The sequence below is a fragment of the Mus caroli genome, chromosome 5 (assembly GCF_900094665.2).
Source record: "Mus caroli chromosome 5, CAROLI_EIJ_v1.1, whole genome shotgun sequence".
NCBI lineage: Eukaryota > Metazoa > Chordata > Mammalia > Rodentia > Muridae > Mus > Mus caroli.
This window is the reverse complement of record NC_034574.1, coordinates 53,808,256-53,831,867: the sequence shown is the minus strand read 5'-3', so window position 1 is coordinate 53,831,867 and position 23,612 is coordinate 53,808,256. Positions and strand designations below refer to the sequence as shown.

At 36.3% G+C, this 23,612-nt stretch overlaps 1 pseudogene; it reads left to right on the top strand.

Annotated features, from left to right (window-relative positions):
- Positions 1–9,008: 9,008 nt before the first annotated feature.
- On the top strand, positions 9,009–9,825 carry LOC110294855 (annotated as a pseudogene).
- The last annotated feature ends 13,787 nt before the right edge of the window (positions 9,826–23,612 follow it).

The window sequence follows — 23,612 nt, the reverse complement described above, 5'->3', positions numbered from 1 at the left end:
TCCAGTGTTACACTGAGCTTCTTGATCTATTTGCAGTTTAGCTTTGTGTAAGATGACAGATGTTGATCTGTTTTTATTCTAAATGCAGCTATTCTTCTTGACCAGCAACAATTGTACTTTTTCTTAGTGTGTATATTTAAGTCGTTCCTTACTAATTTATTTATCCATTTTCTTAAATTACAGCCAGTTCCTTAATTATCTTTCTCTGATACATTTGTTTTTGGACTTTATAAACTTCCAAGATGTGTGTGTGAAGGAAAACTTGCTTCTGCCAATTATACCACAGAACTGTTTGTTCTTACAGTTATTTACTTCATGACAACCTTTGAGAGTTGTCTTGACAAGTTCAAAAACAGATTTGTAGCAGTATTGATCTTATGAGTATTGAAGCCTCAAATTTAATTATGGAGAATTGACATCTTCAAAGCGTCCTGCTTTTCCTTTTCTAGAAGCTTCTTTTATATTTTTGTAAATCTGGAAGTTCTTTTCCCAGGAATATCTCACTCTTAGGAATCGATAATGATTATTTTTATTGATATTCACATATCATGTACCATTGTTTTTATTTTGCTGCATTTTATAATGATATGTTTTCCATAGATTATAATTACATCAAATCTATGTGGGAAGAAAATGAGACTCAGGGTAGAATGGATGATCTAAGGAACCAGTATCTTTTATTAAGGAGGAGCTGATGCATATCTGAACTCTTAGAGATTCTGACAGCATGAACACGGCCTGATCAAGCTAATGCCAGCCAAAATATCAACATAGAGAAAAGCAAGTAGGTAAAATATTCTACCTGTAGCTTTAAGAAAAGCTTTTTGCAATTGATTCCTGATGTAATAGGAAAATCTGTTTTCTCCAGGAAAATGTCATAACACTGAGTATATTAACCATAATCTAGGGCAAGTCTCAAGTTCAAGGGTCTTTTATAACATAGAACAGAGTCCAGGTGTAAATTTTAAACTTTTCTTGATATTTAAATGTTTATTTAAATAAAAACTCATCTGCTTTGCTGAAGCCTATATACTTTTCCATACCCCAAAACATTATTTTCAAATAAATTAAATCCTGACATTGCCTTTTGTGTAAAAAATTATATTGGATTGTCAATATGAGTTTCCTAAAAGTATTTTCTAAATGTAGAAATAATTTTGTATGGAAAGGTTTAAGGGTTTTTGGAAAAAAAGACATCCTCATAAGAATATTAATATAAATTCTACTTTAATTGAAAAGAAACATAGAAGGAAAAGCAAAAAAGTAATAAAAAATAAAAAAGGTAAACTATTTAGGTGGCAAGGAATGTGAGGCTTCAGAGAATGATAAAGGAACTAAGGATGGTAAATAAGTCAAATACATTGTATAAATTTCTAAAAATGAATAAAGTAAGTCAAACACATTTTTACATAAACAAAACCATTGATGATTCTATAATGCACCAAGTTAGATGCTAGGAAATCATAAAGGGTTCAGAAACCAGAGGGCAGAGACACAGACATGTGTGACACTGATCCGTAAACGTTGTTGTTCTTGTGGCGGTGATGATGCTTATGAGAGTTGTGGTTGTTCGTCTGTTTGTTCAGTTTACATCTCAGTTCTTTTTTGGGGGAATATTTTCTTTATTTATGTTTCAAGTGCTATCCCAAAAGTTCCCTATACCCTCCCCCCGCTGCCCTGCTCTCCTACCCACCCACTCCTACTTCTTGGCCCTGGCTTTCTTCTGTACTGGGGCATATAAAGTTTGCTAGACCAAGGTTCCTCTCTTCCCAGTGATGGCCAACTAGGCCATCTTCTGCTACATATGCAGCTAGAGACACGAGCTCTGGGGGTACTGGTTAGCTCATATTGTTGTAATGTAGCACTTCTTTTAGTTTGACCTAAGTAATACAAAGGTCAGTTCTCTTTTTAAAAGTTTAAAAATCTTTCACAAGTGCAAGCATGAAAATGACTTGACTGCCTTGGATTCCAAGGAACCTAAAGGTCTGTGGGAATGGTAGGTTTGTGGTTTCCATTTACATTCCATCAGCCCTTGTGCAATTTGTCAATGTCAAAATTGGCACATTGTATTCAAAGACAGCTCGGTGCCATTATGCCTCTAAAGATTACATTATGTTACAGTGTATTCAATTCCCTCAAGCAAGAAATAGGATGGCTTCCTATAGGTAAAAAATATTTAGTTTCACAGTGAAACTGATCATTTCTGCCTCTCTCCTGGCCTTTAGCTATTTTTCATTTGTGAATGTGATGTTAAGGAATGAGTCACACTTTTAATCCTGCACACATTGTGCAATTCAGAAAGGAACAGAATTACTGAAAGGTCCTTGTTAATTAAGACCTGACAATTGATAGCATTTCGAACGTGTTAACCAGATTATCCTAAATGTAAACTACAAAACAAGAGAAATAATGACAATGAACTCTGTAGGTACCAAAAGGGAAAGTACACACAAGAAAGAAACGTATTTTGGGGATCATTTGTAAAATATTTATTCTATAATACAGAAAAAGAAAAAGTAAAAATTTTAAAGTATAGAAAATATAATCAAAGTCCAGGAAACTATACATTTTAAGGGACTATGTAATCAAAGCCCATAAGAACTCTCCTTCCTGTTCTCTAGCTTGCTATATTCTCTGGAAAGCTTTTGGCTAGAAAGTAGGAATCAGTTTTCAGTGCTACACTAATATTGTTCCCCGTTCTGCTTGGGGCAGGAGATATAGTAACTGGATCAACCTCTGCCCCTTTTCTGCTCTCCTAGATCTTCCCTGCAGTGATTAGATGAAGCTACCTCCCCATGTTCCTGCTGAGCTGCTTTTAACATCTCTTTTAAGACAAATGGAATTTGTTAGAGAATTAGATGCTGCACTTCACGCTACAAAACATCAAAACATCGTGGCTGTCATTGTAGTGGTAGACTTCTCCTTCTTTGGATTCTTAGCTTTGACATTATAATTTAGGATTTTTATCATTATTATTCATTTGTTTTTCACAGTTTTTTTTTTTTTTTAAATATTGGCATCTGATACATTATGCAGCTGAAGATGACTCTGTGCTCTTGATACCTCTGTTCTCATGTGTTATAGGTACAGGAATGTGCTGCCACACTCATCTACTCTTACTTTGATGGTAAATATTATTAATAGTCTTCTTTATTACGATTAATTATAAGTTAACATCAATTTCACAATGATGGGATCTAAATAAAAACAATCAGGAATTCTATGGTAATTTCAAATGAAAAATATTTTACTGTTGTTTCTCAAAAATTTTATGATCTAAGTACAAAGCAAGAAAAGCTTTTAAAATTACATAGCATTCTAACAATCTCAGCAGGCAAAGGCACTTTTCTCAATGACTGATGACCTGAGTATGATCCCTCCGGGACCCAAATACTGGAAGGAAAGATTCCTGTAAGTTGTCTTCTGACCTCTGTGCATGCTCTACGGCATACCTAGACAACACAACAAGTACATCCATAACCCTCTACACCCACAAGTGTGTATATTCTTTTAAAAAGAGAAAGTCACATTAAATATACATATATAAATATTCATACATGTACATGTGTACCTATAGATATTTAAATACATATATTATTATCTATATGATAAACTGAGAGAAAAAGAGAGACGCACTATGTTTTGGCCAAATTTTATTCAGTTTTTATTTTTTATTAAACAAACACAAAAAAATATTTTGGCAGATGTAACAAAGGACACAAGGAAGTGAGCACTTCACTACACATTGGTCGCTGTTTAACAATGAAGGAAGCAACATATTACTGTGATGTCCTGAGCCTCGCTGTCAGGTTGCTTTGATGAAGTAGACAAAAAAGTTAAATAAAATGTGAAATAAAATAAAATCGGGGGATGTGGGGACACCATAGCACTATTTCCTAGCAAGCACATGACAGTGCTTCAGTCGGATGCATAGTTCCAAAAATACCTAAATGCATGCAGTAAGTAAAGAAAATTATTTTCATTCTGCTCACAATAACTGATTTCTAAACAATTTGAGAACAATTTCATAGAACAACATTTAGAAACAGCACAACCACGAATATTAAGACATCCACTTTTATTATCAAGTGAGGAAAAAAATTCTCTAAAAATTATGGTCCTTCAAATTGAGAAAGGACAATGGAGATATTTATGTGAGTTTTTCATGTTTATGTAATTTATCATAAAAGTTGAAAATAAATTTTTAAAAACATAAATCTTTGCTATAACAAGGATAGATTCATCAACTAATTAAAAATGAAGAAAATTAGAGTAAACAAATCACAAATTAGCAAAAGAAAAATAATGCATAGAAAATGAAAATTTATTAATACACTTAAATCTTAATCATTATTTAGTAGAAAACTTTTCTTTTGGTAAAAAAGAAGTTCTTAAGGTTGTATGGTCTCAAAAATACAAAAATGAAGCTGAAGAGCTGCTTTATTGTGTCATTGATGATTTTCCATGGAATTTTTCTGTCACATTTGTAAGAACATCACATAAACCTTTTCAGCACTGAGGACATTCTACTACAGAGCTCAAAAACAAAGTGGGAATTATTCTCCATGAGGGTTGTAGTTTATGTCTTCATATGGATAATTATCCTCATATTAACACTATATACTCACATCATTGGTCCTCACTTTCATTTTTTTTTGTGCATTAGTCAACTAAAGCCTACAGAAATTTTCAGAAAAGATTAATTAACAAAAAAAAATCTGAGTATTTTGTTTAGTAAACCAAAAACAAGAGTATTTAAGTCAACTTTTCCAAAGTAAGTGATACATTGGAAGAGAAAAGAAACATCCCCATCTCAAAGCAAGTGTGGTTGTATTTTAAAAATATCAAAAGTTATTTAAAAATTAAATTACTAACTGCTTTTGTTTACTGACATTAATGAGAAGAGAAGCAGTATTCTATGTCAAATAAAAAGTAAGATCATCCTTACTTTTGCTATGTTGTAGATAGCATTGTAAGTTCACAATATCACAACCCAAACTGCAGGCATGCACACATGCACACACACACATACACCTGGCAAAATACAAAGAATAAGGCAAGTGATTGCTAGAATTTCAAAAATAACTTTGAACCATCAAGAAAGGAAGTTAATGGGATACATTCGAGACTTCACTATTGTAGGTTAAAATATTCATATCTTCAATGCTAATTGTCAAAAAGTGATTATCTCCCCTGTATAGGATAAAAAAGATGGTATCCAACCATTAGTGGGAAACTTCCAAAGCTTCCATTTTAAAGGGTGTTTTTTTTTAAATCAAAATTATTAGTAATATATCTTCATGCTATGAGTTGTCTTTTAGGTTTTGATTCATTTTTAATTTTTGGATTAATTATTTTGTGTATATAACTCTGGTTCCCGTGTATATGTTTGCTAAATGCATGCATACCTAGTGTCCACAGGGATGCGAAGAGGCATAGATTTCAGTGCAAGTAGATTCAGGAAAGATAGTGAATCATCATGTGGGTGATGGTGCAAAAGCACTAAGTGCTCTTAACCTCTGGGTCACCTTGTTAGACTGTACTGGTTTACCTTAAACATGAGAGGTAACAACAGCTGAACCCATCTGTGGCACAGGCAAGAAGATGCATTGTGTTGTGGGAGTGAGTAAACATAGAACTACAAAGGCCCTTGCACCTTGCCTAAATCGAATCACCCATGAAACGGAACAGCAATACTTACAGGGAAGAGTCTGTCGTGAATATGTGAAATTGTACAACCTTTCTTCTAGTTTTGGCCCAGCTCATGACATGTCAGACTCTACGAAGAACTAGACTAAGGTTTTTCATATAATTCTTTTCTTCAAGAACCTGGTGACACTCTTTCCATACCCAGAGAATCTGCCTGAAGTTAGCTTTACATAGAATAGCATAATGGCAGAGAAAATTTCAAGACAGAAAAACATCCAGGTTGTTTTACCTATTTTAAAAGACATTAACACCACAGAAAATTTTCCACTGAAGCTTGGGTTAATCAGAAAGGTGGCCAGAGAGCAAAACCACATCTCCAGTACCACAGTCCCTGATATTCATGATGTAAAGGGGCTTTAATAAGCTCCCTTAGTTATTAATGATACCTGGCCAGCACCACCCCCTCCAGACTGAAGCAGAGTCCTATGAAAATGTTTCTCCTTTTTAGCATAATCACTGGGTGAATTATTCCTAGTCTATTTTTTCTATATGATAGACTGTTATTTTCCCAGGTGTGCTCCTCACGTGCTTGCTATTTAGGTCCTGCCCAGAGTTACTTCTACTTCATCATTCTGTCCTCGGGGAGCACTTCTCCCGGCCACATGTACTTGGCCCATCTCTATTCAGAGAAGTCTATGTCACCCCCCCCCCCTTTTCTCTGTCCTTCTACTTTCTTCTCTCTCTCTCTGTCCTTGTGGTCAATATCTATGACCCTCAGCCAGGTAACTGAATATCTGACTACCTGTATTCTCACCAATAATTCTCTGTAGCCACTTTTTATTTAATAAATGAAAGAATGACATAAGCACTATATGATTCCATTTACAAACCAGGCTTGATTTAGAAAAGGCCATAAACACCAGCTACAATAACTGTCTATAAGTCACAGGAACTAGGCCAAAAGGTGATAGCTCCAGAAACAGAAAATAAAATCCAGAAACAAGGTTATATCCATCCCCCAAAACATTCTGGGATCAACATAAAAATGGGGAAATATCTCAGAATGGGACACATATGCTGGGCATCCCTATCTCATCCTATGGTTTGACATTCATGACAGAGGAATGCAGATCATGGATCATCTGTGACCTCATAGCACCCACCAATGAAATTTTAGATTACCTATTCCTTCTAGAGAGTTCCCATGGGTCCCTATATAAAGATCTCTGTTTGTATTTCTGGGTTTTCCATTTTGAAGAATGGTTGATTCCCTGCATTCTGTTTGTTTTGGCAGAATATATGCTCTTTGTCCTTGCATACTATCTGAGTCTGGGGTCTTCCTTCAGCAATTCTCAGACCCTTAAACAAATAGCTTTACATTTGAGAACAAAGTTGACAAAACAAAGACTGTATATGTGGAAATGGGAATTCACTTGTCTGGGGGCAACCAGAACTTGGGGTACAGAAATTAGCATTTGAATATATAGAACCAGATAAATCCCAAACACAGTGTTATCTAGAACAAGAGAACAAAAGAGTATGTATGTATGTATGTATGTATGTATATGTATGTATGTATATATATATATAATCTATTCTACAAAGTTTTATCTTTCAATGTCTGTGAGGGATTTTCTTGAACAAGTGTTTTGAACCGATAAGGGATGTCTTCAATGTTAATGGTAACTGAGACAAAATGGAAACTGTAATAAAAGTTTGCAAGTGCATCTAAACTGTTGCTGGTGCCACAGATATCACTGACATAAATTTACATTCCTATGATATCAGAACCCAGCATCTTCAGGCTTCCAGGGTACGCTGGGGCCAGAAACTTCCCTGGAATCTTCCACTTTTTCAGACCAGCTGAGGAAGTCAAACTTGTGTACTGAGCAATTACATAGTTCTCAGCCTCACCAATGTGAAACTAGCCTTTGTTTACCAAGCCTGGATGGTATAAGCTAAACTTTTATATCCATTCTAACAGTTCTTCTCCACTGCCATAATGGAACCACCAAAGGTTTCTTATCAATGCCTACATAATAAGCCCACTCAATGACCTCATACTTATATTATCCTATAATATAACTCTGAACACTGCCTCCCCCAACAAAACAAATGCTGTGGAATGATTTCAACTTGCAGAAACCAGTTCCAGAAATGTTTGCTATGATGTTTTCCAAAGTAAAACAAACAAATAAAGCAACTAACAACAACAACAACAAATTTTTGTCAAAATTGTTTCATTGTTTAAATTAGGAATTGTCCTATGATTTTGAGCCTTAGGTAAGATTAAACTTAATAGCTGCTTTGCAGATTAAATTAAGAAGTGCTTCTTGGTCGTTGAAGTGTAAATGTAATTCTTGGGTGGTTTTCTAAGTTGTTTTTGCTCCCAGGTAAAAAGAAGGCATTTCTATGTATACTTAAGCCAGTTTTAGCTCTCCCAAATGAAACAAAGACCTGGTATTTTTATTAACAGGATGTTGGCTCTAAATTTGGCAAGTTCTGAGCTATTCTAACCCTGTGTGAACGCCTACCTCCCATAATGTGTTTCTTTACCTGCATCTGAGTCTTGCTCTGGTTTGCTCTGATTCATGTGTGTCCTCATCTTTCATCATAAACTTATGGCACATCCAAACGATCTCTCCAGAACTTCTTCCTTTCCTCCCCTCTCTCCTTTCTTGGCACCCTCAGATTGGGATAAGAAGTCCTATCCTCTTCTGCCCAGCTAATTGCCTGATCAGCTTCTTTCTTAAACAGTAAAAAGTCAGAGAATTTTTTTACATAACATTAAGGCCAGAGATGCTTGACCATGACATAGTCCAGATTGCAACCAGATGTCTGGGCATAGAAATGAGCATCTGAAACCACAGTGCACAACATCATCTCTGAACACTGAAGTCTTACTCATATTAAAGGAGATGAATAATATGAAAATCCCTTCTTAGTTCTCATTTCCATTATATTTTCTGGAATACATAAATGAGGAATTCCTGTAATATAATATTTCAATCAGATTTATAAAGAATTCTAGGAATTGGATCTAAGTTCACAAGGATGTGTACTTTAAATGTACTTTGCCTCAATTATGTCATATTATATAGCATAGAGTCAAATGACCAAATCAAAGACTTTCTTTTTATGAATAAAATAAGTATTAATGATAAGTAATTGCTTTGAAAGGTACAACAGAAAAATACTCCAGTTAATTAAGATTGTATGCTAAGGCAATTTACATACTTCTTCCACAGCAACCCGTACAAAACTGAGGAGGCAGCACCAAGACTGAGTCGGTACTGTGCTCTGACTCCTAGACCAGGTTTAAGTTTTGAAGTGGAAGTAGGTCTACACAGTAGGAACTCATGTCTTTTCTTGTAAGTAAACCAGAGCAAATTAGGGCCAATGAGGCAAGCTCAGAGTCCATAGTATTCTTCTCCAAACCAGAGATCATGAGTAGCTTTCTGCCAAAGGGCGGTGTTATGAGCTGCTCACAGTCAGAGGCAAAGGGTTTGAGGACTTGATGATGGTGAATTTAGCCAGGTACAAACAGACGGGAGAGTATATGACAGTACAGAGAATCAACCTAGAAGCTTGTTCTAATGAGATGGTGATGTTCTTGCAGGGTGAGCTTCATGTCTCTAAACTCTTCAGCCATCCCAATATAGTGTTGTATCCGGCCACCTTAATCGCAGACAGTGAGTTGTGGGTTTTCCCATCACTTATGGAATATGGCTGTGCAAAGGATCTCATTGGCACACACTTCATGGATGGCATGAATGAACTGGCAATTGCATACATCCTGCAGGGGGTGCTAAAGGCATTAGACTACATTCATCACATGGGCTATGTGCACAGGAGTGTTAAGGCCAGCCACATTCTGTTCTCCATGGATGGGAAGGTCGACCTGTCTGGTTTACACAGCAACTTTAGCATGATTAGTCACAGGCAGTGGCAGAGTGCAATCCACGATTTCCCCAAATATAGTATCAAGGTCCTGCCTTGGCTCAGCCCAGAGGTCCTCCAGCAGAATCTTCAGGGCTATGACGCAAGTCCGATATCTACAGTGCGGGAATCACAGTGTGGGAACTAACCAATGACCATGTTCCCTTCAAAGATATACCTGTCACTCGGATGTCGTCCCTCATAAGAGAGGCTTCTTTTTTTTTTTACATTAGGTAGTGACTTATGCATTGATATGCAACTGGTCAACAGTAAAATAACAGGGTACTATGCAAAGCTTAGCACATAAGTCATGACATATCAAAGTTTTTTACTGTAGGGTGTAAAAAAAATACATTGTGGAAGAAGGGGCAGACAGATTGTAAGGAGTGGTGGATGAGTGGGGCAAAGTTGTGTCTTCATAGCATGACATAATTTTTGGCCCATGAACTCATGCAACCTGTTGGGCATAAACATGTCATCACACAATCAATCCAGGCAACATTTCCCTATGTATTGGCAAAGGAATCATGCACTTGCTCCTGTAGCTGAGGAGCTTTTGACAATTAATGGCTATTTAGGGTAGACAGACCTAGTTTTCTTCTGGGATATATGAAGTTTTGTAGTCTGCCCATACTCAAGTAGATGGTGCAACATTCATGTGTATGTGCGCGTGTGCACGTGTGTGTGTGTGGTGTGTGTGTATGTATGTATGTATGTATATGCAGCACTAAGCAGAATCAGCAGTTTCCAAAACAAGCACATATAATTCTAGGGGGAAAATGGTAGCAGAGGGATAGCTTGGAGTTGGAATAGTGTGTTGGATGGTTTTATGCCAGCTTGACCCAAGCTAAAGTCATCTAAGATGTGAGAACTAATATTAAGAAAATATCTTCAATAGATCATCTTAGATTTTCAAATAGATTTTCTTAATTAGTGTTTCCTGGTCAAGGATTCAGCCTGTTGTGGATAGTGACATCCCTGCACCCATAGTCCTGAGTTCTATTAGAAATCATATTAAGCAAACCCTGAGCAATCCAGTAAGTTCTATGCTTCCTTGGCACAGACTGAGTCCCTGACATTACTTTCTTTGATGATGAAATGAAATATGAAGGATGAAGGTAGAAGCTAAATAAATTCACACTACCATCACCAAATGCTTTGGACATGATATAGTGCTTCAACACGGCAATAATAACCTTCTGTACCCGAGACAGAGGGAAAGAATAAGGGAATGGTTTAATCAAAACACAATAATGGATGGATTAAATTCTCAAAATAAAATCTTTCAATTCAAATCAGAAATAAGTTCTAACCAACTTACTAAAATTCTGAAATGTAAAACGACACAATTGGAAAAAAATCTTAATCTGTTATTTTTTGCCTTTTTATCATATTATTTATTTATTTACTTATTTATTCATTTTTTTATTTTAAATCCCAGATCTTATTCCCTTCCAGGTCCACCCTCAGACTGCTCCTCATCCTATACCTTCTCCCTGCCTCACTTTATTCATGAGGATGTCCCAACCCCACACCCACCACCTCACCAGATCATTAAATTTCATAGGGCCTGCAGTTTCATGAGGGTTAGGTGCATCTTCTCTGACTACATAAATACCCAGCAGTCCTTTGATGTATATGTGATAGGTGTCTCATATCAGCTGGTGTATGCTGCCTGGTTGGTGGTCCAGTGTCTGAGAGATCTGGGGAGTCCAGGTTAATTGAGACTGCTGGTCCTCCTAGAGGGTCTCCCTCCTCCTTAGTTTCTTACAGCTTTCCCCTTATTCAACCATTCGGGGTCAGCGGCTTCTGTCCATTGGTTCGGTGCAAATATCTGCATCTGACTCTTTTAGTTGCTTGTTGGGTCTTTTGGAGGGCAGTCATGACTGGTGTCAGGCCTTGGGACCTCCCCTTGAGCTGGATTCTCCTTTGGGCCTGTCACTGGACCTTGTTTTCCTCAGGCTCCTCTCCATTTTCATCCCTGCAGTTCTTTCAGACAGGAACAATTATGAGTCAGAGATTTGACTGTGAGATGGCAACCCCATTCCTCATTTGACGCCCTGTCTTTCTGCTGGAGGTGGAATCTACCAGTTCCCTTTTCCCACTGTAGGACATTTCATCAAAGATCCCTCCCTTTGGATCCTGAGAGTCTCTAACCTCCCAGGTCTCTGGTACATTCTAGAGGGTCCCTGCCCCCAACCTTCTTCCTCCTGAGGTTGCATGTTTCCATTTTTTTCTTCTGACCCTCAGGGATTTCAGTCCTTTTACCCCAAATAATATCAGATCAGGTTCCCCCCTTCCTGTTCTCATCCACTTTCCCTCCCAGAACTCAAAAAGTTCAGAAACAACTTAGGGCCCAATTGAGGATACCTCAGTCCCACTTGGGAGAGAGAAGAAAGCAATCACAAGGTGTGAGGGGGCGGAGGGAGCTGAGAGGAAATGTGTTTTTTTGTTTATTTGTTAGTTTTTATAAAAAAATTATTTGTGATTTTGAAATTTATTCCAATTTTACATTTGCCTGTTATTGTGAACGATGTAGTTTAACATTAATTTTCTAATACATTTGTCTTATGAAACTATTTAGAAGCCTATGTAATGACATGAAAAGTAAATAAAGAGTCCAAGTGTAAATGGAATATTAAATCATGAATTATTAAATAAGGTACAAACACTCCTGAGGGTGGTGTGTGTGTGTGTGTATGTAGCATTAGAAATCCTCAAAACACCCAGATATGGAAGAAAGTGAAAGTGTGGTAACATTCTCAGGAATGCAAAATGTCTAGACAGCATGAGTATCATTTTAGATTTAGTTTGACTTGCATGAAAATTTGTTTTCATTCTTCTGAAGGTAAATTCCACTAACAAGCAGTGTAGAACTCCAGCTCTGCTTTCTATCACTACCCAAATAAAAAATTTAAATTTACATCTCATTTAAATATCTCTTAAGTGATGAGTACTTTATTCACAGGTAGAATACAACCTTTTCTGGACATGATAGTTAAATATTTTTTACATCACAACAATCACTCCCATAAGGCTTTCAAATATTCACATTTAAACCATTACTTTGTCAGTTTCACAAAAGGTGCATTTATCTCTCTATGTATTTATCCTGTACTTATTAAATATTCATCACATGTCAGTTATGAGTCAGGAGTTGTTCTAACTGTAAATATATGAAATCTTTTAGAAATAAATCATCATTTTCCTTGCAGTCTTCAAGGAAGTTAACGCCAAGTTATTTACTATGTGACTTTAAAATTTTACTTGTGAAAACTAAGTTTGAGAAAGATGATACAAAAAATGTGTGATCTACTCAATATGTCTAAGTTCAAGGTCTTTCCCAATGCAATGATGGCTGTATCATATATACATTCATGTGTAACATCAAGTCATTTCAATGGTGATGCCACTGGAATAAACTCCTAATTATATTCATGTTAACAACTACTTTAGTGCACAGTGATATACATTCATTTCTATCTGACATGTAATGCTTTTCAGAGATCTACTGTATCTAGTGATGAGCCTTAAGAAATTTACAGTGTATTAAAAACATACACGCACACATTCCCATGCCCACACACATGCACATGCTCCACATTAGTTAGGAAGAACATGTTTTAGATTTAAGGATATAGGGTCAAAATCCTGTTTCTGCCATTTATGACAGTTTTATCACAGCAAAATTTAGAAAAAGTAATCCATTCATATTTTTTAAAAAACTTAAAAATGCTTTATTTAATAATAGTATTATTTAAGTAATTGAAAATAAAGTCAATCACATTTATAGTATAGACAGACAGAGACAGACAGGAATGCTGAGAATTGCATACAAGTTAAACAAGTAGAAATAAAGTAAAAATATTAAATTAAATAAAAGAATGTAGAATAATAAACACATTGTGTAAAATATAGAGATAGAAAACTCTTGCAAAGAATGTATATCACAGAAAATTTCTGGGATTTATCTAGAAGAGCAAATATATTTTCTTTGTTGAAAGATGGGGGCTTAAAACCTAAACATTTCATATTTGTACAAACTTCATGATTAGTGTACAACTAAACCAGTTATGGCTCATGTACTATTTTTAATAGTAAGAAAATTGAAGAATTGTTATTCCTCAAATGGCTTTCAAATACTCACAGAGTAAGATAACTCCAACAAAATTTGATAAATTAGACATAGAATTTAGAGAAAATATGCCCAATTCCTGCACTCAGGCAATTATAAATGAATTTAAGATATTTTCTCCTATGTCTGTTGATGATATAATTGATCTAAATATAAAACTTGTCTCCTTCCTTAAATTCATAGTTTTGAATTTTCCTGTCTTCTGTCCTTCTCTGATTGTCTCTTTAGGAGATTTTCCTTCCTGTGTGTTGTGAATCTGAAGAATTTCACTATCACACTGGCAAGAGGTCTGTATTTTAAGATTTCTATATTTTTTAAAATATTTAATTTTTTTGCTTTGTTTTGGCTGAATGTCTATAGATGCACCTTGTGTATGCAGTATTTGTCCATATGGGTGCTGAGATTTGAACTTGCATTCTCTGAAAGAATAGCCAATAGCCTTAATTATTCAGTCATCTCTTCAGTTCAAGAATTGTTTTTATTTTATGCATAAAATTGTTTATCTGTATGCATGTATGCAGGCTCCTACCTGTGTTCTGCCGACTCACACTAGAGAAATTGGAATTATAGAAGCATGTAGTCTCATGTGGCTTCTGTCAACTACCTAAGTTGCCTAAAAATACATGTACTCTTAATTACTGATACATCTATCCAGGCCCTCAAATGCTCTTTTAGAATTAAACTTATGTTTCTAAGTAGCAGTACCTTTTCAGAATCCTTGAAGAACAGAACTTTGTCCAACTTCATAAAATGGATTTATAAGACCAAGAAAAGCATAAATAATTGGCTGCAAGTTTTTCAGAACATAAAAGTATGAGTTTATTTTTGTTTTGGAGTGTTCTAAAAATATAGTTTACTGAATATGAATAAAAACAAAGGGGTTTTATAACTCCAAGTAACATAAATACAAGAGAATATATATAGACAAAGTCCTACAAAAACTGGTTTTAAATTATATCATGAAATTGGATCTCTGAAAGGAATGAAATTTAAATTAAATAAGTTTCAGCTTAATAAAGTTTGTTTTCCTAAAATTATGCTCTGTCTACCCGTAGAGCTTCACAGTATTCTATTAGGAATATTGGCTTACATGTTTTCTCTTTCCAGGGCTAGAAAGAAGCATTTACTGCCAAGATTCTGTTTTCCTAATAGATGTATTCTTGCATTTCAACACTCTACTGCTGAAAAGGCATTATTGGACTTTTGAAAACAGTAAAATATGGTCTATGTGATCAAATCGCTAAGAGGATAAGAGCACTTTGCTGTTCTTGCAAAAGACACAGGCAAGATCCCTAGCACCTACATGCTGCTTTACTAAAATCTCTGACTCCAGTTCCAAGGGATATTATGTTCTCTTCAAACTTTCATTAGCAGTAAACATGTATGGCATGCATGTAATCCATATAAGCTAAATACTAGCACAGAAAATAATAATGAATACATTTATTAGAACTGTAGAAAAACAAAATGATGTACAGTAGAAGTTGAAATATATAAGGGGAAGTTCTGATCATAAGTTCTAGTTCCATAATTGGTTCTTGATTTGTCAATAAGGATGGCATGGATATAATTGTTGTGAGGAAGGTATACTTGAAACTTCCAGGTACCAGGAGGAAAAGGCACAGGCAGGGAAAGAGAAAAGGGCTTTTCTGTCATGCTTTGGAAGTAAAAGCAGGTTTCAGTCATGTAAAATATCCAGGCATCTAGGGCCTGCAACCTCCTCTAAGGATGGGGGCCAAAGATATCTGGCAGGGGCTAATTGGGACAGGCCATTAAAGGCAGAAAGAGATATGGAGATAGTAAATTGATAAGGGCATACCTTTCCAGGTGGGAGGTATCTGTGCCCAACAATTGTGCCAGGAAAGACAAGCTGTAAAGTTACAAGCTGAGTGTGTGTCCTTTATCTGAAGATTCAAGGATCTCAGGTGGGGCTGGTTAAATGACTCCTTCTGGAATAAGAGTTTCTAGAGAAGACTGGTGGAGCAGACAACTCCCAGAGCAAGTAGAGAGAGGCCCGGATGGGGTTGGTGGCAGCAAAGCCTGGAACCAAGCTGGAGTAGAAGTGGTTAGAAAGGAAGTCATATACAGTCACCAAACCCAGGCACATTTGTGGATTCCAACAAGTGCTTGGTGAAGGGAGCCTATTATAGCTGTCTCCTGAGAGGCTTCACCAGTGCCTGACAAATACAGAAGTCGATCCTCACAGCCTACCGTTGGACTGAGCACAGGGTCCCTAGTGAAGGAGCTAAAGAAAGGACCTAAGAAGCTGAAGGGGTTGGCAACCCCATAGGAGGAAGAACAATATGGACCAACCAGTAACTCCAGAGCTCCCAGGAACTAATCCATCAACCCAAGAGTACACACAGTGGGATTCGTGGCTCCAGCTGCATATGTAGCAGAGGATAGCCTAATCAATCATCAATGGGAGGAGGGCCCGTTGGTCCTGTGAAGGCTCTAAGCCACAGTGTAGGGGAAATGCCAGAGCAGGGAAGCAAAAGTGGGTGGGTTGGTGAGCAGGGGGGTCGAGGAGGAGATAGGGGGTTTTTGGAGAGGAAACCAGGAAAAGAGATAACATCTGATATGTAAATCAAGTTGTCTAATAAAAAAAAGAAAGAAAAAAGAAAAAGGAAAGGCAAGGGAAGGGAAGGGGAGGGGAGGGGAGGAAAGGAAAGGAAAGGAAAGTTAAGGAAAGGAAAGGAAAGGAAAGGAAAGGAAAGGAAAGGAAAGGAAAGGAAAGGAAAGGAAAGGAAAGGAAAGGAAAGGAAAGGAAAGGAAAGGNAAGGAAAGGAAAGGAAAGGAAAGGAAAGGAAAGGAAAGGAAAGGAAAGGAAAGGAAAGGAAAGGAAAGGAAAGGAAAGGAAAGGAAAGGAAAGGAATAAAGGAAACCAGATTGGGCCTGATTGTGATAGATCCCAGAGCTGATCCCAGAGCTAATCCAGGTGTGGGCAAAAGGAATCTGGGAGGGTGGGACCTGGGAAGGGCCAGAGTGCAGACGTTCCTGGGCAAGGCAGTAGCATGATTTTAAAACTGCACACAACAGAAATATAACACCAATTATATAAATATACCCAACTTGAGAATTATTTCTAACCAATTTTGTGCCATATCATTGTTTTTGGTTTTGGTTTGTATGTTTGTTTGGTTGGTTGGGTTTTGTTTGTTTGTTTGTTTTGTTTTGTTTGTTTTGTTTTTATCATATATAGAATTTAACTGGAGTGTAGACACAGTGGATGATATTTGTTTTTGGTTGTTGTTTTGCTTTTAGTGTGTGTGTGTATGTGTGTGTGTGTGTGTGTGTGTGTGTGTGTGTGAGTGCGCGCGTGCGCGCAAAGGAATGTTGACCTGAATTTTAATCTCCATTGCCAACATAATCTCCATTGTAGTCAGAGTACGTGCGTGGGTAAAGACAGCTGTAACTTTGGAGCTTGTAAGCTTGGTGATGAGCCAATATTTGTGAATTGATTACCTTCATGTTCAGTGAAATATCCCGTCTAGAAACAAGGTGACATTCTATTCTGATCTTTATACACATGTAAAGAATTCATGTAAACACATGCACATATGAACACAAAAATGCATACACATGTAGCACACATCAAAACACAACAAAAAAGGACATATAGATGAAATATATTTTAATATCTTGCATAATTATTTTTTATAGAAATTTCCAAGCGGCATGTTATTCTTATAAATTTAGAAGTGTGAGGTATGCACTTGTAAAGGTATGGTAGTTGGCCTAAATATATTAAATGATCTTAAAAGGAGATTCAAATGATAGCTTAGGGTAAGTGTATGGAACTGGAAATCACCACAGAACAGTTTATGATGAAATTTGAACAAAGCTCAATTTTATTAATTTATATATTTTTATACATCTCCTATTTTAGAGTTTTATAAAGCTGATATCTATTTGCTAATGTGATTTAAACTGTTGTGTCCTGAGACCGTGTAGGAAGACCCTCAGTCTCAATTAACCTGGATCCCCGAGATCTCTCAGACACTTGATCATTGACCAGGCAGAATAAACTAACTGATATGAGGCCCCCAACACGTATACAGCAGAGAACTGCCAGGTCTGGGTTTAGTCAGAGAAGATGCACCTACCCTTCAAGAGACTGGAGACCAAGGGAGTTTAGAGTTCTGGTGGGGTGGGCAGCAGGGGGTGGTAACATACTCATGAAGATAGGGGGACAGGGAAGAGATATGGGATGTGAAACAGTTGGAGGGAAAACAGGGAGGGGAATAAAATCTCGAGTTTAAATAAATAAATAAGTTAATAAATGATTAAAAAATAGTCCTGTGTCTTAACCATGGTTTTTCCCATCATAGTATAACATTTTTAAGTTAACATACAATCAATGTATTTTTATTGGCACATATATATTGTACACAGTATTGGTTTTTACAATCATTACATTGCCTGTTTTTATATCTCCTCACTCATATATGATGACCAATAAATATTTAACCTATAGGATAAATAAATATGAAGTGAAATAGACATTTTAGGGAAACAGACAAAATAACCTTTTTAATCTGAATATTTAAAAACCTGAAAGCAGAGAATGGTATATTAATTATTTCACCATTTTGTCCAGAAATCAATGCCATACCAGTGTTATAAAGTTGGGTTGGTCATATTCCTTCTCTTTTTCCTCTAGAGTTGAAAATATTGGTGCCGCCTCATTGCTTATGCTTGGCATAATTCAGCAGTGCATCCATCTTGTCCTGTGCTTTTCTGGTAGACTTTCAAGAGAAGTCTTAATCTCATTACTTATTATTGAATGTTCATAAGAGCTGTTCACAAGTTCCCGATGTAATTTTCCTAGGTCATATGTGTTTCAGAAAGATTGTTAGCTCATGGTTTCAAGATTGACTCCATGTGGGAAAGAAAGGCATGAGAGACTTTCAGCAGTTGAAATGTGTTCAAGAATCTACACAAGGAAGTAAACTATGGCAGAACATTTGATGGAGTTGGGGGGCCAGACTCTCAACATTCTAAAAGCTATTATAGGTGACCTACATCTTCCTGTTATACTCAATGTTCTGAAAGGTTTGGTATCACTCTGAAAAGTGCCACTAATGTAGATCAGTGTTCAAACTTGAATATTAGAAGACATTTGAGATTTGCAGTACAGGAATATGTATCCAAGTTTTGTTTAAATAATTTGTTCAACAAATATTTACATTATTACATGTAGAGCACTGCACAATTGTGTAAGTCAAAGATGGCCATAGGCTATGACAAGATGACTTTGATGCCTTAATTTTGACATTGAAGGCTTGTTATTCAATATCAATTTGAGAAATGTGCATGATTCTGAAATTAACTTGTTAAAAATAAGAGCCAGTGATATTATCCACAGTAAGAAGATAAGAAGCACAAACATCACTGGCTGATATTATTGCCACTGGAACAAAAAAGTACCTGCAAATGCAACCAAATTGAATAGATTAAAATAGAGGCTGTACAGTAAAACTGTCAGAGAACAAAGTTAAAGGAGGAGACAAGTATAGGGAATGGTCTAATCTGTGGTGCGAGAGCTCCTACAGTGACTATGACACCTCCTAAAAGAATCTCCTTCCACTACATGAACACAACAGGTTACAAAGTTATTTAAGCAATTGATATTTAAGTTAGGGTAATGTTTTAATATCAAACATAAATTTATTTCTGTGTGGTTTTTTTATACATAAATACCATAGTCGATGTCATAGTTAGGGTTTTATTGCTGTCCATAAATACTCTGATCAAGGCAGGTCTTATAAAGGCGAACATTTCATTGGTGCTGGCTTACAATTTCATAGGTCTAGTCCATTATCACTAGGGCAGGAAGAAGTACAGTGTGCAGGAAGACATAGGGCTGGAGAAGTTGAGAGTTCTACACCTTGATCTGAAACCAGCCAGGAAAAGGCTATAACACTAGGCACTATGTGAGGTTATATGTGCGATCTCAAAGCTTGCCTTTCCAGTGACATACTTCTTGCAATAAGGCCACACCTACTCCAACAAGATTATACTTTATTATAATGTCACTCCATATAGGCCAAGCATTCATACACATGAATCTATGTGGGACAAACTTATTCATGCCTCCACAGTCAAATAATACCAACTCTTTTAAATAAATAGATAGATAGATACATACATATATCTCTACCAGATTCTGAAAATTTTCCTATTCATCTAAGATTTCACCTATATATCTGCAGTCAAGAATAAGAAAATAGCCACAAGTAGCAATGGATGATCTTTGGAATTGTACTTGTTTCCCATGCATTTTTATATTGTAAATATTTATCAATTGTGCAGGTTCCCCTAGTTCTCAATTTGAAGAAATATTACAACCTAGGATATCAGTAAGACCAGAAAGATGAAAGAAGTTAGAAAATTTCACATTGCATGAGTGTCATGGAAGAAAATGAGCAAAAGAATACAAAGAGAGATCTATTTGTAGAGGTTGTTAAAGATACAGGGTAGGATTGCAGGTTGAAATGGTATTGTGTAATGTGCTACTTGATTTTATATTATTTCAACAGGGTTGTGAAATAAGACAGTATTTTGGGGAGAAAAGAGATGGGACAAGGCCAGTGATATGATTTAACAAGTCAAGCACTTGCCATAAACTTGGCTACTCCAGTTCCATTCCCAAGACCTACATGTAGATAGAAAGGATGAATTAATGCAAGTTACCCTTTGATCTTAATATATATGACATGATACACATTCACCACATATGCACACACTAATTAATTAATTAATTAATTAATTAAAAATGTAATGAAGAGTACAGAAGAGAAGAAAGATGTATGTTGGCTCATACTTTTAGGGTTTAACTCTATATGCTCATCTGTTCTTGACCTTATGGCAGTGGTTCTCAAACTGATGGTCATGACAACTTTGGGGGTCAAGTGACCCTTTCATAGAACTCACATAAGGCCATTTAGCAAATCAGATATTTACATTATGCTTAGTAACAGTAGCAGCAATTACAGTTATGAAGTAGTGATGAAAATCATTTTATGGTTGGGGGTCACACCATTAGGATGTTTGAGAATCACTGCCCTTTGCCTTTCAGCGTTATATTAAAATATCTTGTCATGTTGAGGATCACGAAGGAAAAAACCTTTTTACATCATTGTCAAGTATAGAATAATGAGTGGAAAAGAGAATATGACCTCACAATCCCACTGGAGACATTTCCCCTAATAAGCTATGATATCATAGTGAGCCCTAACAATATTTCTTCTGCTTCACAATAATGCCAAATGGGAGATTTACATGCCATGAATTTAATACATGTATCTTTGGTACATATTCTATCTATAGACTCTAGCAAGAACAGTAAATTAGATTAAGAGTTTGGCAAGGGAGAATATTTGGAAGAGATCACAGAATTGACTCACATTATAGCAATAAATCATGTGTGCTTTATTGACCAATGAAAGCAGTTATTGACCCTTTTATAAAGATTCATCCAGAAACTCACTTTTTATAGTAGTAAGGTAAAAGAAGACTTTACCTGTTTGGGAGGAAAACTGTAACTATGAAAAATAAAATATATGTATATATATTATAATAATATAATATAATAATATAGATATATTATTGTCCTTTTTTATTTCAAAATAGAAGGAATAGAATTTGAGAGTACTCTGGATATGGAGGCTGAATATAAGATAAGACGTCAGATTAATTAAAATATTTTAGGCATTAAAAAAAAATAAAGTCACATTAATATAAAATTAAGAAAAATAGTAAAGGAACAGACTTAGCAAAGTATATCTGTCAGAGAAGCCAAGTTATACCATAACAACAGGCACTCCAAACATTTCAAGAAATAAAAATAGTAAAAAAAAACCAAAAACCAAAAACCAAAAAACATCACTTATGTATATGGCAAAAGACCAAAAATCAACTGAATTCCAGAGATTTGTTTCCATAACAATAACTACTGTAGTCATGTTGACAGGGTTATTTATCAGAGAAAAGAAAATATACAAATGTGGTAGTGATGACTGAGAGAGGCTGACAGCAAGAAACCAACACCAGTTAGGAGAGATGCTATCTCTCCCTGCTCTAGGTACGTTTTGAACTCTGACAGCAGCTCATTGTTTCAAAGTCACAGTTCATATCCTTTACGAGTTTCAATTGCTCTCTCTATTTGTTGACACACACACAAAAAGAAAAGAAACTGTAAGGGAATAAGATAGAGTTTATTCTGCTCCCATTTTGATTGGCCATGGCTGGAAAGCAGAGAATTATGTCACCCAAATTCCATGTTCCTATGTGGAAGCAGTTTCACAAAGTTGTTATAGATTTATAGAACAGAAAAAGTGGTAAATCAAGGATAGTTCAAAATACTTTAGGGTACACCAGAGAATAAGGTGTAAGAGTAATGGGGAAGATTTACCTGACCTTTGGTTATATCCTATGAGCAATTGTCGTTATCCCCCATTTTTGGGCAGAGTGCTTGCAGAATCCTCATTGCTTGTAAACTAAAATCTGAGTACATCTCCCCTCCCCTGTGAGTTTTCCTTTTTAGTTACCTTCTTAGCTTTTGCATTAGAAGCTAGTTGTCCACTGAGTTCATATATTTTAAAGGCTTTTATCTATTCTTACAAGAGGTTAGTTCCAATACAGAGCTAAGCAAGGAATGAGTGTTCTGGAGGGCCAGAACCTAAACCAAGGCAATAGGCCTGCAACATTCCAATCTCTTGACAGTATTGAAGTCAGCCTATCATTTTCTGCAGACACATATTCCTTTCAGTTTTCCTTGACAATCAGGTGCAGTTTCTTTTCCAGTATTTTCATTCACAAATTCCTGTGCTAATCCATCCAAGCTATCTTATAATTAAATATATATTTAAACCTTGATGTAGCTCTTAAATTCCCTGTTGACTTTTATCATGTTTAGGTATGAGACTAGGCCGGGGCCTAGCAAACACAGAAGTGGATGCTCACAGTCAGCTATTGGATGGATCACTGGGCCCCCAATGGAGGAGCTAGAGAAAGTATCCAAGGAGCTAAAGAGATCTGCAACCCTGTAGGTGGAACAACAATATGAACTAACCAGTACCCCGGAGCTCTTGACTCTAGCTGCATATGTATCAAAAGATGGCCTAGTAGGCCATCACTGGAAAGAGAGGCCCATTGGACACGCAAACTTTATATGCCCCAGTACAGGGGAACACCAGGGCCAAAAAGTGGGAATGGGTGGGTAGGGGAGTTGGGGGGAGGGTATGGGGGACTTTGGGATAGCATTGGAAATGTAATTGAGGAAAATACGTAATAAAAAATATTAAAAAAATATTCCCTGTTGACACAACCGAATAGTTACTTCATCAAAGTCTTAACAGTTGTAACTTGTTATGTGATTAACTGTGGTTGGAAATGTCTTTTTGCTGTTGATGTTAATTTTTTGTTTATCTATGTGTCTATCTATTTTTCTATCTATTTATTTATTTTTAGGTGGCTAGGTGTTTTGTCTGTGTGTATGTCTGCGTAGCACATAATATCTGGTGTTTGTAGAGGCCAGAAAGGGCATGTGATCCACTGTACCTGGAGTTACTAATGGATATCGGATAGATACCTTGTGGGTTCTGAGAATCTTTGATAGGTCCTTTGGAAGTGCCCAGTTCAGTGTTCTTAAACACTGAAAAATCTATCCAGCACCATAGCATAGTCTTTTCTTAAACATTTTATGAAAAACATCTGGACTTTTATGTTTCTAGTATACTCTGTAGGTAACACTATTTGTTCTTTTACTCATTTTGTTCCTATTGCACAACTTGACACAGGCTAGAGTCACATAAGAGGTAAACCCCATTTAGGAATTGCCTAGTTCATATTGGCCTGAAGACATGACTTTGGGAACTTGTCTTGA